At 31.6% G+C, this 18,299-nt stretch overlaps 1 protein-coding gene across 5 annotated transcripts in view; it reads left to right on the forward strand.

Moving 5' to 3' along the window:
- CACNA2D1 (calcium voltage-gated channel auxiliary subunit alpha2delta 1) overlaps positions 1-18,299 on the forward strand; it is a 656,564-nt gene that overhangs the window by 289,288 nt on the left and 348,977 nt on the right. The gene's annotated exons all lie outside the window — the stretch shown is intronic.

An 18,299-nucleotide genomic window follows, 5' to 3' on the forward strand; every position in this document is an offset into this window, starting at 1 on the left:
CACCTTGTTATTTTTTTCCCTATGTATCTTAAAATTCAGTAAAGGAATCTTGTAGGATTTTTGACTCTGAGGGCAGGACTAATAATAATGGGAGGTGGTTATAAAAAGATTTAGGTTTTAGATTTTGCAAAAAAAAAGTATTAATAATTAGGGTTGACTAAAAATAGAATGAGCTACCTAGGAAGGTGATTTGATAGTCAATCAAACCAAAGTTTTATAAAGATTTGGCAGGGGAGAGAGCTGATAAATGGTATGAGTCCCTTTCAAATTTCTGTGAGGCTTGCATCATAAAAATTTCAAACATGCCTATTGCATGTAGACAGTTTCCAGAAAAGGGCAGTTTGTAAGTAAGGTTGCTTATGATGTATAATAGCAGATAAGGATATACATTAAATATAATATTGCCAAAGCCAAAATAAAAGCTAATGAGGAATCCAAAACACAAGCTTTGGGTGGAACCAAAATGAGACCTGTGTGAGGTGACTCACATCTCTGAGATCAGCTTGACCTCTTACTGCAAGCATTGGATTGAACAATGTCTAGCCATATAAAGTGAGCTTCAAAAATATTAATAAATAATGAAGTATTTCCCCACAACCTTTACTGTAATTGATTTCTTGAGATTTACATCATTTTCACTTCCCAATAACCAACAAAATAATACTTCCTGTTAACAAAGAACACAGTTAAGTCACATCTTAACATTGTATGTGGCCAAATCTAACATTGTATGACTATTATATATCCCTAATCTACTATCTTTCTACTAGTAGTAAAATAAAATAAAAATCACTAAAAACTTTCAAGCGAACAGTGAATGACTATTTGTTAAGTATTTTAGAATAAATTATTCATGTAAGTTATTACTTTTGCTTCTGAGGGACTATATACCTAATTGTGTCCAATTAGAATGTAAACTGCAACAGGGCAGGGACCATTTCCTATTTTTCTTTGTATCTCCTGTGTCTACAACAGCATTTCACAGTGTAAGTGCTTAATATACTTTTGCTTGCTTGAGTAAGTAATTGCTACATCTAAAACTTGCCATATCTTCCTTTTAATTGTGCATATACCTTATCCTCTCTATTAGATTGTAAACTCCTTGAAGATCAAGATTCTGTACTTATAATTTCTTTTATTCCTAATACCTGTCATGGTGTTTTCCATATTCTGCCATACATATCTATAATTTCATTAACATATAAGCTTTTGTGATACAGTGCAGTTGTGATCTGAGGAAGTGGAAGGGATTCTCATACTAATGAAAAATTATAGAGTCCTTGTACAAAGAGGGGACTTAATTTTAAAAAAAGTACTGAATTGAATTAATGTAATCCTCCCATGGCCAGATGTAGCTAGCTGAATCTGGTAAACATCTGTGTCTGTGTTTATTTAATTATTGTTCACCTAGTCATTCATTGCTTTGTAAGCCTATAGTGCAGATGGTGGTGCATTTCAAAGAAGTATAAAAATGCTCCCCACTGCCCCAAGGATTTCTAGTCTGTAAGAGAAGAGAAAGCCCATAGCTATGAAATTATTGCATAAAAGTACACATTAGGCCAAATGCCCTAAAAATTGTCTTGGTAAATAAGTACAACAGGAATGAATATAAATAACAGTTGTTCTATTCTCTCAAGAAGCTTTGATGGTTTTGTTCTCCAGATTGACATTTTTGCGCCATCTTTTGTTTCAATTCTTACTTAACCTTTCCTCATTGAATGAGCATTGCTTCAGATAAACTAAAGTCTGGGAAAGATATTAATTTAGATTGGTCAAAATAAGATATCCACTGCATCCCAGATCATCATCAATCCTCTTGACTTTTTTCTTGCTACTAGATTTCCATACCTCTGGAAGAGTGAGGCTTAATGACTTTGCATAACTGGGATTCACTTAAATCCAATTGGTTAAGGACAATAACAACAACAAAAAGAAGGCCAAAAAAGAGTAAGAATAGTGTAACAAAGTCATTTATAAAGACCTTTGGAAGAACATTAGCATAGTCCTTCAAAATCTATTGTTAAAAGGTTTAAAGACCGCTATCTTCATCTAAACTTAGTAAACTAAAACTGACTAATTAAAGAATACTTATAAGATATTCAGTATTGAATAATGTTGCTTTGAGTGTTCTGGCCAATGTCTTAACAAGTTTCCCATATGGCACCAAATTGTATGGGCTTCCCTTATGTGTCTCAGTCACATGTTTATTAAATTTATTTATTTACATATCTGACCTGTCAATGTGGTACCTTCCAACCAAAGATTCTAAGAAAACATTTTCACCTTCCACACATACCCATTTAAAATCTAAATACTTAAAAAAAACTTAAATACTTTTTTCTTCATGTGATAATATACATTAATGGAAGATCAATGACAAAATGACACCAAGCAGCTTATCTTATCTTTCTTTATACCTATTCTTAGGGTATTAAATGAGTTATTTTAGCCACTCTCACCCCTACTCCTAACTACCCTCCCATTTCCCATCAGCACTTTATTTTTATTTTGTTTTGTTCTTTTTATTTTGATGAAGACACCAATATCCGCAACTAACAGATTCTAGAGAGAATTGACTTGAGACTCTGCAATCTATTGATTTTCTGTCTCACTGTTGCTTCTCCAGAAAGCTAAGACAGAAATTGAATAGGTTTTCTGCTTTAGCATTTCCTAATCCCTCCTGGAAATTCATTTCTGCTTGGAACAGGATATCCTTTTAGAAATTCCCATTTTCTCCCCTTGAAATAGTCTGTCTAAAATCTATCTATATTAGAGGTTCTAGTCTGTGGAAGAATTTTTACCACTTCAGAATCCTTCATTTATAAAGGCACCTGCAATATATTTTAAGAATTATTGCTGAGTACAGTAAGCTTTTGTTTGTAATTCTGGTTTGACAAAGGGAGTTAAAATTCAGAGGCACAGGTCTTTTGGCTTGTTAAGGCTAAAATTCAGTACCATAACTACCCATTATTCTATTAATTTTTAGAAACAAAAGCATAAGCTTTATTTTACCCAGCAGGAAAAAAATGGAAAATTGTATGGCTATAGCAGTTTGCTAACAAAAAAGCATTTTCACAGTCCTTGCTATTTCAAAAATGGCACGTTTTGCCACTTTTTTTTTAAAAGAGGAACCTTCCTGGCCAATAATACAGAAGCATGGTCATTAGCTTGGGAATCTATTTTCTTATAGTATTGCGATCAAGGAAACAAAAAACAATTTGTTTCCTATTTCATATTCATGAAATTTCTACTTGTGGTAATTTGATTGACACCTTTGGTATCCATTGTCCCCTGTCTTTAGATCAAGCTTGAAATTTTGGTTCACCTATCATTCAGTTCTGCTTTAGCCGTGACGTCTATTGTGGCTTGCTTTTCACTTTTTAAATTGTGTTATGATGAATTGCCCACTTGGGAATTTTAGGACATCTTAATCCCAGCCTGACAGAAATCTTTTCAATAAATAATCTACAAGACCCTATGCCAAATGCAAGTCGTTCAGGGGATGTAGATTTATGACAGCTCTCACTGAAAGAAATGTGGCAGCAAGAGGGTTCAGTGTGGCTCTAAGTATCCTTGAACAGCTTCTATTTCCCAGCTTAATTTTCACTGAATATATTTGTTTGTGATGTTCTCTGCAGGATATGTTTTTCCTAGCTTCTTTTGTTTATACGTAGCTGCTTCTTAGTGAACAATATTGCAAATTACTTTTTAAAGCCAGTTATTGGGAGTCTGTTTTCAAATTTGGTTGCCATCTTTCCTAAAACTAAAACAATAGAATTTTATAGCCATAAAAATGACAAATATTACTCTAAAAATTGTTTCCATAAGTAAATTTTCTAAGTTTTTTAATGCTTAAAAAAGTACAATAAAAAAAATTAGGAGGATTATCAAGTCAATCCCACTTTAAAACAGAATTGAAGTACTAACCTTATCAGGAAAAATAAATGGAGACTCTTTAAAAAAATGTACTACTCTAACCCAACCTTTCGCTAACAATAACATAGAGATCATGAAATCACCAGTGATAACTTCATAACATAATTGGTTCTAAATCAATCTGCAGCTTTTAATGAATCCCATATAGTTTGGGATAAAGGATATGAAATTTGAAATCAAGCTGCCTGTGAACCTGGAATGTGTATCAATTAGAAGAGACCAACTGCTATACTGCATATTTTTCTTTATGAATAAATTTAACAAGTAATTTTCAGTACTTTAGAGCTAAATTGTGTAAAGATGAAATCTAATCATATTTCTAGGTGTTTTCAAATAAGCTCTGTTATCACATTTAATTTTAAATTCTTTTGCAGAAAGCAAATTCTTCTCATTAAATGGTAGGCACCACTAATTAACTAATTAAACTATCAGGCAGCTCTTTTCCAAATAACAGAAGTCATTTGGCAACTTTCCTTGCTTCTTTTAGATATATGGAAACACATTAAAAAATTTAAGTCATAATATCACATAGCATGATCTGCCAGTAAAATGGCAAAACAATTCCATGATCTTAGAAAAAACAGCAAAATACCTTTCATTTCCCTGGTGTTGTGAAAGGGAACGGATGTCATTGCCATATTTCTGTTCTTGTATTTAATATTCAACCAAGGATTTTACAATGGTATATCTGCAACTTATTACGAAGTTATATAGGACAATATTAGAAATCTAATGGAGGATCACATCAAGTGGTAGGTTTTTCCTAATCATTCCTACTGCTTAATTAGAACCTTTATACTATGATGTTTATATTGGATAGAAAAGGATAGAATTTCAGAAGATATCATAGAGCAGGAATTCTTAAATCTTTTTAACCATATACCTATTTGACATTATGGTGATAACTATGGATCCCTTCTGAGAAGGATGTTTTAAAATGTATTAAATAAAATACATAGGAATACAAGGGAAAGCAGTTATATTGAAATACAGTTATTAAATACATATACACATATATCAAAGTTATATCAGCTTATTGTATTCTTTATATGTGAATATAAACATATAATTATGCACAAATGTATATATACATGTGTATATCCTTGTACATATGCATATATATATATTGTTTTTATATATATATATATATGTATAGATATATATAGTAATTAAGTAAAGGAAAAGTTCACATGAAATTTGAACTCTTAATGGTTGGTTGTTGTCTTTCATTCTTGAAGGGGACCAAAATGACATCACTAGGCTAGAGTCTGGTTACAGTGGGTCTAACTGTAGTTGATCAGACCAATATAAGGTTAGTATGCCCTGCCATAGGTGCAGCACAAATAGTCCATATTAACACATGGAATGGAGTCCCTAAATTTGCACATATTGTGTTTCTTTTAAACTACTTCAATGCTGCTTTGCTCATAGAGTACAGTACCTTCTCTGATGTGTGTATACCATGCTGGGCTATCCTATGCCAGCATCTCCCATGTCACATAATTCCTAAATGCTTCAACAAGGCCACAGGAGTGTCCTTGTTTTACTCCTTCTAATTACCATGAGATTATATTATATATTTTATTTATAAATATTATATATTATATAATTGCCATGAGATATATATGAGTATATATACTCATGCTACCATGAGAGCATTTGCTTTGTATGGGTTCTCTTTAACATAATCTTTGAACTCTGAGTAACAGAAGAATCAGTGAAGGACCTGAAGTAAAGATACTGAAATATATTTCCTTCCTTGTGACTAAGATGTAGGGGAGTACTGGTTAAGTTTTATTGCCACTTTAATTTTTTTTTAATAATATGATCATTTCCTTATATGTTCTCCTTTATAGAACCCTTGTTTTATAAAATATAAATTGATGTTTGCCAACATAAACAAAATTCCATTTCCCTGGTGTTCCTGCTAAAAGGAGGGGGGTGGTGCTGCCTCTTTATTTCTCAGGGATCAAGATAGGTCATTTCAGTGGATCTGAGTTCAGCTGCCTTTTGGTATTTAGTTTGTTATTATAGTCATTAAATATACTCTTCTTCCCCTTATTTCTTTGTTCTACATCAGTTCATAGATCTTATCCTTTGAATTCTCATTTGATATTTCTTAAGGAAGAGTAATATACCATTATATCTGTAAGATATATTCAACTATTCTACAATTGACGGATGCTCTCTTCTACACCCCCTCCAAGATTTTTCCTATCACAAAATGAATGCAAGTATTATTATAGTCCATTTTATAGCCTAGAAAAAGCCTCTTAGAACTTAACTGATTTCTCTTGGATCACAAAACTAGGATGGATCAGAGCCTGTGTTTAAAATATCAGTAATATTCAATCTAAGTTGTGTACATACACTTTTAAAAATATATATTCTATTTAAAGAATGATATATAAATTGATTATATCTCCACTTTATAATTGATGAAACGTGTTCTATGTGGAACAAGTATTTAGTGAAACAAAAACTGTAGTTACTTATGCTGGTGTCTTATAACTACTATTTGGGTGCTGCTTTGAAATTTATTATAATTGATGAAACATGTTCTATGTGGAACAAGTATTTAGTGAAACAAAAACTGTAGTTACTTATGCTGGTGTCTTATAACTACTATTTGGGTGCTGCTTTGAAATTTATAAACCAATACTTTTTCCAGATTAGAATGAGTTACTTGGGGATGAAGATTTTCATATGAACACCTAACACCATATCTACTTTTCACATTTTGATTAACTTCAGTAATAGCACTTAGTACTTGCTGAGCTGGTCTCCTGTTCTTTTCTTGATATTTGTTTTAATGATTTCTTTCTTTATATGAGCATGGTAAAAATCTAGGACTTATAGTGTTCATTCACCTCTAGAATGCTGATCAGTAAAAAGTGTGTTTGAATTTAATTTTAAATTTCATACCGCTGACTTAGTCATGATCATCACATATTAACACCTTAAATCAAGCAAAATCATCCTTTAAAGCAATAAATAATGATCCTGAATGTATACTTAAAACAAGAATCTAATAAATGCACTAATTATATTTCCTGAGTTTTAAACATTAGACTTTAATTCTTTTGCTATGACACATACACAGGAAAATTAGTTTTCTTATGTCTAATTTAGCTGCCATTTTTTTGACTCATCAACATAAATTTGGAACAGATTTCATTTTGTATTAGTTAAATTTGGTATCTTGTTCTTTTTTCTATCTCACCAAACTCATTTGTCATTACTTATTATTCTGAGACATAAGGGGAAGAGATAACAAGGCTGAAGCATGTATATTAATGTCTTTGCCTGAGGAAACATAGCAAGAAAAGGTCCAGTCTATCAAAACTTTGGGGACAATCAACTGTGTTTCTTTTGATTGCACACATTTTCCTCATACAATTTACTAAAAGATCTTAATTATTTTATTGCCTCTTTATCCAACACAGTGTACTGCATATGCTTTCATAATTGTATTACTATTGCCATTTTGCAGAATGTCAATTCATAACTGTAACTTCTTGAGGAAGAACTTAAAAACTGATGATTAAAGTAGTCTTAAATTTCATAACTATTCAATCTTCTGTGTTCTGTCATCCAATTAGTATTCTGCCACTCTCATTCTTGAAAAAGAGATGAAAGATGGTAACATCCCATTGCTCTGTTTTTAAAAGATGGTGTTTTGATGGAAATAATTATTTAATACTGACTTGTATGGCCTGAGTATAGCTATTAATTGATGGGATTTTTAGCTTGTTAATGCCTCCAGAAATAAAGTGATCAGAGTCTAGTTTCTTAGGTTGAAAAAAAAAGTTCATGTCACATTTCATTAAGTATATGTTTTAAAATCATAATTAACAGATAGCCCCATGTCCCTGAGAAACAAATTGATCCTTCAGCCTTTAATAGAAGCTTTACCAAATAGAATCCCAGTTTGCATGTTTGCTTTTTTTTTTTTTTTTTTTTTTGCTTTTAACTTTTAATTAGCTGGCTTTTTTTCACAGTGAATTATTCACTAGAATTTTTAATGTTTCACATCTATCAAAATGGAGAGCATTAAGTAGGGCATATATAATAAGGCTGAAATAAGTGAAGAAAATCAATTTAACTTGGTTTATTTTCTTATGTAAGATTTACTTCTGCACATATGTTAAGTACTAGAGTCGAGCATTTTAATAACTTGGAGCTTGGGAGAGGGTCTCTTTTACCCCCTGTTCTCCATTTCAAAATATAAGCAATGTAGCAACAATTAATTATGCTTTTTATTCAATTTAATAACTGAGAATATTTGACGTATTATTCTCAGACTGGCTTTTATGGCCCTTCATATTCTGATTCTAACATACTTTTCCATCCTTACTGCACATAACTCATTTTATTTTTTCTGTTTAAGTTATATTAGAACTATTAGCTATTTCTAAAGTCTTCCTCATTTTCTTCCTCATTTCTCTCTTCAAGCAGGTCACCCTTCACCCAAATCTGGAATGCATACTTTCTTTATTTCCCAAATCCTGAGGAATCTTTTTTTTTTTCCTAAAAAGAGATGAGGCATCTTTTCCTCTTCATTTAATTGAAGTTTTACCTCCTCCCTTAAAGATAAGGGGACTGTCTTTTGCCTTTTTAACCACTCTGGGGCTTAGTACAATGACTGACACATTATTATTCAGTTTGCAGTTGCATCCACTATGACCCTTAGTTGTTTTTTTTTTTTTTGGCAAATATACTAGAGTGGTTTGCCATTTCCTTCTCCAGCTCTTTTTTTTTTTTTTTTTTTTTTTTTTTTTTTTTTTTTTTTTTTTAGGAAAGTGAGGCAGACAGGGACAAGTGACTTTCCCAGGGTCAGACAGCTAGTAAGTGTCTGAGGCCAAACTTAAACTCAAATCTTCCTGACTTCAAGGCCATCATTCTACCACTGTCCTACCTAGCTGCCCCAGTAGAGCACATAGAAGGTTCTTCATAATTGTTTCTTGATTCATTGACTGCAGTTTTATCTGATTACCTCAGCTATTAATATTCTCTTTTTCTTCAAATTGCTTGTTTTATTTATCTGTGGATTTTTTGCACCACCCAACTACACATATTTGCTTGAGAACCAAGCTTCTTTATTTCTTGCCTTTCTAGCCCCATCCCTTTCCATATAGTAGCTACTTAATAAATTATCTTTGAAAATTGAATTGTGATTTAGACCAATTCCAATAGACTTGTGATGGAGAGTTATCTGCCTCCAGAAAGAACACTATGAGGACTGAGTGTGAATTACAACATAATATTTTCACCTTTGTTGTTGTTGTTTGCTTGATTTTTTTTCTTTCTCATCTTTTCCCTTTTTGATCTGATTTTTCTTGTTCAGTGTGATAAATGTAAAAATATTTAGAAGAATTGCACATGTTTAACCTATATTGGATTATTTGTTGTCTAAGGGAGTGGTGTGGGGAGAAAGGAGGGAGAAAAATTTGGAACACAAGTTTTGCAGAAGTGGATGTTGAAAACTATCTTTCCATATATTTTGAAAAGCAAAAGCTATTAAAAAAGAAAATTTAATTGTAGGGATAATTCCAATGAACCAATAATGCAAAATATTATTTATTTTCTGGAGGAGAACCGATGTATCTGAGTGCAGTCTGAAGCATACTCTTAAAAAACTTTTTATTTTTCTTGTATTCTTTTTTTGTTGTTTTCTTTTTCAACATGATTGATATGGAAATATGTTTTTCATAATCTCACATATATAATAAATAACATGCCTTCTCATTGAGAGTAGCCAGAAAGAGGGAAAAAGAGAATTTGAGTTAGCATTTTGAAAAACAAATGTTATTTTTTACATGTACTTAGGAAATATTTAATTAAATAAATGAAATTATGTTTAAACTATGTAAAAAATTAATTTCCTTCACATAAGTAACTCCTTTTTTAGAATAACCCACCATTTCATTATAAACAGATGACTGACATGTGATTTTGTTTTCCTCAACTCTGATCCTTGTGCAAAGCCAATGAAAATAGTCTTTCTTTCTTCATATTGGGAGACCAATGATAGACTAAGTACATTAGGAAGTCTCTTAGTGCTGGTGATAAACCATTTGTGCACTCAGCATGACTACATGCTTTGTGAATATTCTAAATATATTTCTGATAAATAAATCATGCTTAGAAGTCTTTTTGTCTGAAAGATAATTCTCTCATGTATGATCACTCTTTCTCTAAGCCATGGCTTGCAATTTTGGATAAAATAGTGGTTTTTACTTACCTATATTCTAAATTGTAAGCCTTGTCTCTTTTTCATGATAGTTTATTCAAGGTATATTTCCAATTAAATTTCTTCCTGTTCCTTAAAAAAGCATTTCTTCCTTCACATTGCTTTTTTTCAACCTTGTGCCTCAGATAGGTTAGGTCTTTCTCTTTTCTTTCAACCATACCACAACCTTTTACTCTTTTAAAATGGATAGAGTTCAAAAATCAACTATTTTCTTTACTTTTAGCATCATTACATTAAGCATCAGTAATACTTTATATTTTTCTCTTTAAATATTTTATTTAGTTCTGTCTTATTCCTACTTGTATTCCTAAATAGACTATAATTTTCTAAGGTCAATAAATTGAATAGTAATGTAATTATAAAGGTCCTGTACTTAGACTAAGAATCTAGCGACCTCTCTAAACCTATTTCCTTATCTGTAACATATAGCTAATAATAGTTAGACAATTACTTGTAGTTCAGAATAATATTCAGCTCAATGAAAAATTCTCAGGTGTACATTCAGAAGAATTTATTTCTCATTACTAAAGAGAACTGGAAATAAGGATTGAACATGGCATTTCATTGGTATAGGAAACGCCGAGGTGAGGAAAATCCTTCTACCAATTCAAATGTCACTTCCTATGTTAACTTATAGTTTTGGAAAATTCTCCAGGACTTTGAGAAGATGCCTAGAGTGACACTAACAATATCTGTCAAGTTAGAACTTGAACACGATTTTCCTGGCTTTGATAATGAGATTCCAACTACTTTATTAAAAATAGATAACACAACATAAAACAATGTCAAGGAATTGATGAATGTTTTCTAATCTAAATAGAAATAGAACAAAATTATATATATAATATGTATTATATATTTATATAAACACATATACCACAAATATTTATGTAGGCATAAATTATATGAAATAGTATATATAAAACACATTATAGGTAATTAGAAATTATATAATATATTGTATTTGTGGCATATATATTTGTGGTATGTGTGCACGCACACACACACACATATATATACATACTTGAATATATTTTGTTCTTTCTTTTTAGGTTTTTTTTTTACATTAGTAAGGAATCTTGGAATATTCATTCTTAGAACAGAAGCAAGAACATATTTGAGAATGCAAATTCTACATGAATCATTATGTTAATATGGTATGTTATTTAATCGATAGTAAATCACATGTCACAGAACTGAAGAGTTGGAAGGGATTTCAGATACCATCTATCCCCATTTTTACATTTTTACATAACAGAATCCCCAGTATAATATATTCATCTAGTCTGTGCTTAAAGATTTGCAGGTGGGAGGACTCATTGCTTTTAGAGACAAGGCATTCTACTTTTAGATACCACTGGTTTTTAGCAAGTTTTGCCTGACATAAGCATAAATTTTCTTCTTTGCCATTTCCATTTGTTTCTACTCATTTTACCATGTGGTGCCAAAGAGAACAAATCTAATGTCTCCTCCAAATGATAATTCTTAAAAACAGCTGAATGGAGATATTGTGTCTTTGTCCTCCTCCCACCTGTGTGCCCCAGAAACTTCCTTCTCATAGATAAACATGATTAATTCCTTTAACCTATTCTTGCATCATGAACTCAAAGCTCTGTATCATTCTCATTGCTTGCCTCTGGATATTTATGTGCCTCTTAAACAAAACATGATACTCCAGTCACAGTGCAGTGACCTCTGCACCTCTATTTTCCTGGAACCTGTCCATCCTCACAATGTCCAAGATTATGTTAGCCTTGTTGGTTGCCCCTCATATTCAGCTGGCAGATTACTAAATCTCTAATTTCTTCTCAGAACAAATCCTCTCTATCCATTCTTCACTCATATTTGTTGAGTTGATTTTTTGTACCCAAATAGAAATATTTACATTTATCTCTATTAAATTTCATCTTATTAGATTCAACCCAATCCTTTTGCATTTTTATTTTTGCCATCTAATGTATTAGCTTCTCTCTCTATTTTCTGTCACCTGCAAATTAGATGAATCCAATATTGATGCAGCTAGATGCTCAGTAGATAGACTGCTGGGCTTCCACTGAGGAAGACCTGAGTTCAAATACAGTTTCAGACACTTACTATCTGGATGACTTGAACAAGTCACTTAATCTCTGTTTGCCACTAGAAAATAAAAGAGTAAACCATTCAAGCATCTATGCCAAGAAAATCCTATGGACAGTGTTGGTGTGCTTTAGTCCACTGCATCAAAGAATCACACATGATTGAATCACTGAGCAAAACAAAAAAGTATTGATAAATTCATTCAAGTTATTAATAAAAATTTTTTACATTTCATATGGCTGAGAAAAGATCTTTCATGTACACCCCTGAAGAACTTGTGCCATTATGACACTGAGCCATTAATAACTACTCTTTGAATCTAAGCATCCAACAAGTTCTGAACCTATTAAATTACATTTGTTTTCATCTTTTCCAGAAGAATAATTTATTTATATAGGAATACATATATTACTAATAGAGTATTTTCTGTGGGGGAAATGAAAAGAAAAAAAATATTGGAGCCCCATAGATATGGTTAAGAACTCAATGGCAAATGAGAAAACAATAGTGATAGTTACTATATAGTTTCAAGACAGTTTTAGGTAAAATATTTACATATTGTGAGACTGAGAGAAAATAAAACTACTGTCTATGGTTTAATATAGTTTTCTGAGGAAAGAAGAATTTTAAAGCTGAAATAGTGATTTATTTCATAATTTTGATGCAGTCACACATTTGATACATCCTTTTGAAATTCAAGCCCATCTTAGAAGACCTTCTGAATTTCTCTGTGAAAATATTATGCTTGTGGTTAATCCATAAACTAAATGGAAAAGATAATGTGTTCCTATGGGACTAGGATTTAGAATAAAGTAGACATCTCTCCATTTATTTGATAAATCCTGACTAAAAAATTTAAGAGATGTGCCCCAAATATTCTGTTTTATCCCAATTATTTATATATTTTTTTCTTTATAATTACATACTTAACTAGACTAACCAATATATTTGGCCTCTCCTTCCCAGATTAAAATAATCTGATCATATTAACATTAGAATTTTGTTTACATAATGATTCTAATTATTGGACACTGCTTAATTAATAACATTGCTTGGAGAATGTAGCCTGCTTACCAGAAGAACAGATGTCTCTCTTTCCTCTTGGTAACATCTGCAGATGGTATCATAGACCATTTTAATCCCCCCCAAATTTTTGCTCCAAGCTATTAATAATTCTGACCAAAATCATGCTTCATCTTTTCTGGAGAATTCCCTATTAGAAGAGATTCATTCTCCAGATTTATACAGAAGCTTCATTCATTCTGCCTACTCATAAAAGTAAGAAAAAGTGAATTCATAGTCCAATGCCTCTAATATAATTTAAAGATTGGTAAGGATGAAAGGATGTTTATGAGGTCCTGACAATCTTTGTCGTTAGGCACTGATTCCCCACATACATGGAAATCTTTCTCCTTCACAAAAAAAGGTACCTGGAGGTACTTTAGTTCATGTAGTGATAACTTGAGAGCTTGTATCATTAGTAAGTGGGAAGGTTAATGTTTATCCCTTTTTACTCTAGCTGCACACTGAGAAAAGTCTTGATTAGCTTTTTAAATTTTATATATTAAACACCTACATGATGGACTGTTAGATTTCTATCTTTTTTGTAAAATTTTAAAAAAATAATTTAATAATTGTCCGATCCTATGAATGTACCATCTCCTTCATATTCTTTATATGCTCTGTGTGTACACTTACCTGGGTCTATCAAAAACTTGATTTCTCCAAAAAAAAAAAAAAACCCAGAATTTTGAGTTAAATAATCATATGTTTAGAGCTAAAAGTATTGGAAAAGATATTAAATCTAGTCCATTCATTTTTCAAATGAAAAAAGAGACAGAGATCACAGATTATGTCATTTTCCAGGGTCACATTATGTCTAAAGCAAGAGATCCTTGAATATTCCCCTGGAGATCTCCTATCATGATGATACTGAACTGTTACTAATTATTCTTTGAAGCTAAGCATCTAATTTGTTTTGAATCCATTACATTGTATTTATTGTCATTTCTTTCAAAATAATATTTTTTATTTAAATGTCTCTGTCTATTAGAGGCCAAGCAAAGAAAATTACCAGGACCAATGATGGGGTGAATGGCTTTCACCTGTTAGCATCACTGTTTTTAGAGTAGATCCTGTGAAATTTTTAAAGAAAAATAGTTTCCTACATCCAGCCTTTTGCATAATCCTTAACTTTCTCAGTTAATCCCTCTTTCAGGTCTCCATTATGATCAGGCAGCTCCTGAATTGCTATGGATCTCAGATGTAATTGCAACATTAATAAATCATAATTACCAAATCTTCGAAAACTCAAGACTTTTGTTTCATGAGATGCAACTAAATATATAGCTTATTTAATGGCATTATAATGTCCATATGTATAAATCCATATTGCATGACAAATTTTAGTTTGTTTTAATATGAACAAAAAATTCTTGTATGAGATTTTGTTTCATGTTAATTATTTTCTTACTTTACAAATGACTCTCAACTTACCACTGTCTGAAGGTATTATATGTAATTATGCCCCAATTCTTTGGCACCCTTAGAATTTGGAGAGGATGATTCTCATCTGTGCTAGTTTCTCAAACCTCCAATAATTGTGTTCTCTCTAATTTTAAGGATCCAAGTACCCAAGTTCTTCATTTAGCCTTCAAACACCTAATTTACACCCTTATAGTTATATTAGTTTTTACAAAGAAACATTTTTGTCACAGACATAGAAAGAACAAATGATAAATAAACATTTTCCAGAATACCTCAGAGACATATCAAGGGGAAAAAAATGAGTTTTAAAGATTAACTCAGTTTCTACATAGTTTTAGTCCCACAGGAATTCCAAGTACAAAGCATTCCCTCGGCTTGCATGTGATTTCTCAAGCCTTCCCTAATGGGTTTATTATAACATTTGACCTGGGTTCCACAGTCCTCATGACTCAAGATCCCAGATCCCGATACTCTATTTCCCACATCTGGAAAGGATAAATTTAACAAACCCTACAATGCAAGCCTATTTCTAAAGCCTACAGGACATAAAAGAAGGGGAAGTCGACTCTCAGGTCTTCCTTTCCCTTTTTTTATCTCTTAGAAGAATATCCATGGCACATCCTAAGTGGGAATCTCCATTTTTTTTTAATCTGTGCATTTGACAAAACTGTTGCCTATACATCTCAAGGCTTAAAAAAAAGCTACAATAATAAAATTGTTGTGAATTCCAAAGCCTGCTGAAATATCTCCAGTATTTGTCAAATTTGTACAAAGTTATTTTGGATGTGGAAGGCAGAAATTAAATTTCTTAGGCCTAATATATATATATATATATATATATAGATTTACAACAGATATAAATGGGTATGAATGCATATATTATATATACTTATACTTTATATTATATATATATATCCTTATAAATTCTGAGTTCTTGTATAGATCCTAACTCTTACAGTTTTCAGAGTTATTTGTTCTTATAGTATCATTGCTTTGATATTAATTGTTCTCCTGGTTCTGATCATTTCATTCATCAGTGTATAGAAATACTCAAAAATTGTTCATTTGTAAAATATTGATATTGGATTGACTAAACAAAACTTTCTCTGGTTCAGAGTCAGAAAAATTGTCATCAAAATATATATTTATACACGTCTCAAAGTGCTCTACATAATGCCATTGTTGTTGTTCAGTTCTCCAAGTTCAAGTCTCCAAGACCCCATTTGGAGTTTTCTTGGCAAAGACTCTGGAGTAGCTTGCCATTTCCTTCTCTAGTTAAATTTACAAATGAGGAATCTGATATGAACATGGTAAAGTGACTTGTCCAATGTTACATAGCTTTAAGCGTCTGATATCAAATTTGAATTCAGGACTTTCTAACTCTGAACCTGCTGCTCTATCTACAACACTACCCAACTATATAATGTACACATTCTTAAGACTCCATTTCTACTGACCAATGAATTTTCTCCACATAATGAGTTCTGATGTGTGAGAAATGGTTTAAAGTGCATGGAAATTATCTGAAGAATTTTGAGATTATATTCAAAGTCTAATAAATATTAAACATCCCATCCACAAAATTTTATCTGGCTGACTTCTTTATTGTTGATCCTTTCTTAGTACTTAAATAGGCCCTCTAAGCAGCCAGTAGATAATGTCTTAAAAAGATCACATTTGCTTAGCATTTGTCAAATCTGATTGCTGCAATCAGTTAGATTTGAATCTAATTGATTAAACTATATGAGTAATTCTCCCCCCCTTCAATTTATTGAACCAAGGACATTCCTGTATCTCCAGGAGTTAGTTCGAACTTATATACCAGACCCTCTAATAGCTGTCCGAACTAATCTATGTTCAAAACCAACCTTTATAATATCAGTGAAAAAGCCAAAATTACTTGAAGTTTGAAACTGCGCTAAGACTTTTAGGACATTTTATATATTCATCAATAGCTCATAATTAGATAGATTTTTTCCCCTAAAGAAGATATTCTTAGAATATTGTGATTATTTCCTTCTCCCCACATTCTTCCAAATATTTGTAAATTGCTCTCTCCTTTTCCATTCTTTTTACAGTTTTACTTATAGGAAATGTAAGAAAAAGAATATTCATTTAGGTTTTTGTCTTGTGGGTTTATTTTAGTTTTTCTTTTATATAGGAAAAAAAAAAACTCTTTAAGGAAAAGTATTTCCAGCTTCAAGGTGGTGAACAGAAGAGGGGGAAACCAAAGGTTTTAGGAGATAATATAGTGCTACTTGATTGAGTTCTTTTGAGTTAGAAGGTGGTGATTAGATTTTCAGATTTAAGAATGTGTGAGACATCCTAATTAAACACCTCTTTACTAAAAAGCAGTTTTGATAAAGCCAGATTGTTTTGCTGGCTTTCTGATTCTTTATCCTAAGCTAATGTTATGAAAGACTTAAAAATAATGGTTTTGAAAAAATATATATTTTTATACTGAAAGTAAATTACAATGTAATATTTAAACCGACATATATGTTAAGTTCTTTACCCTAAAGAATGTCAGTTGTGATATTTTAAGGCATGGGAAATATGTATTCATTAATGTTTGGCAACTGTTTATTTCCTGAAAGTAGCAGAGGGGAGTTATTTTAGGAATTATTTTTGGATTTCTTTCATGTTCTTTCTAGGCTTTCTATTTATTAGTCTATATAAGCATGTGTGTGTTAAAGATATAGGAGTGGTTTGCTATTTTCTTCTCCCCCTCATTTTACAGACAAGGAAACTGAATCCAGCAAGGTTAAGTGACCTGTCCAGGATCACATAGCTAATAAATGTCTAAGGCCAGATTTGAACTCAAGTTTTCCTGACTCCAGATCCTGAACTTTATTCTCTGTGCCACCTCACTGCCCCTTTAATAGATTGAGAAGAACTAACTTTGAAAGAAACCAAAAGAATTTTTCTAGCTAAGAAGTAAGGGTACTGTAAACAAATTCACAAACAACTAGGTTGATTAAATTTACCTTTCAAGGAAATGAACACACACACACACACACACACACACACACACACACACACAGTGGTGTATTACAAAAGAGATTTCATAAAGTTAATGAAGTTTAATCCTGATTAGATAGCTACAGTTTTCTGCATGTGTGATTGATAGTCAAAAACTACTATTGTCTTTTAGTAATTAATCTCTTTTATGCCACAAAATAGATTTTTTGGAAGTAAAGCAATTTATTTATCATAAATACAAATATGGATATGAAGCAATTACCCACTGACTCAAATTAAGTGTAAAAAAAATGATAAAATGATCTCTTTCTACCTGAAACAAGAGCATTGAAATCATGTTGTAAAAATGAGTCACTAGGTATTGTTTACTTTCATCTCATATATTTGATATTCTTTAATTCTCCAACAGTCTTCAGGAAAAAACCCAGTAATTACAATTTCTCTTAATTAGATACTATCTCCTTAAACTGAAAACTACAGCAACAAAGTTTGTAAGGCTAAGAGACAGGATATTTTGGTGGAAAGAACTGAACTTGAAAAAATCCTGGGTTTGACTCCCTGTTAC

Source organism: Sarcophilus harrisii, chromosome 5 (genome assembly GCF_902635505.1).
Source record: "Sarcophilus harrisii chromosome 5, mSarHar1.11, whole genome shotgun sequence".
Classification (NCBI taxonomy): Eukaryota; Metazoa; Chordata; class Mammalia; order Dasyuromorphia; family Dasyuridae; genus Sarcophilus; species Sarcophilus harrisii.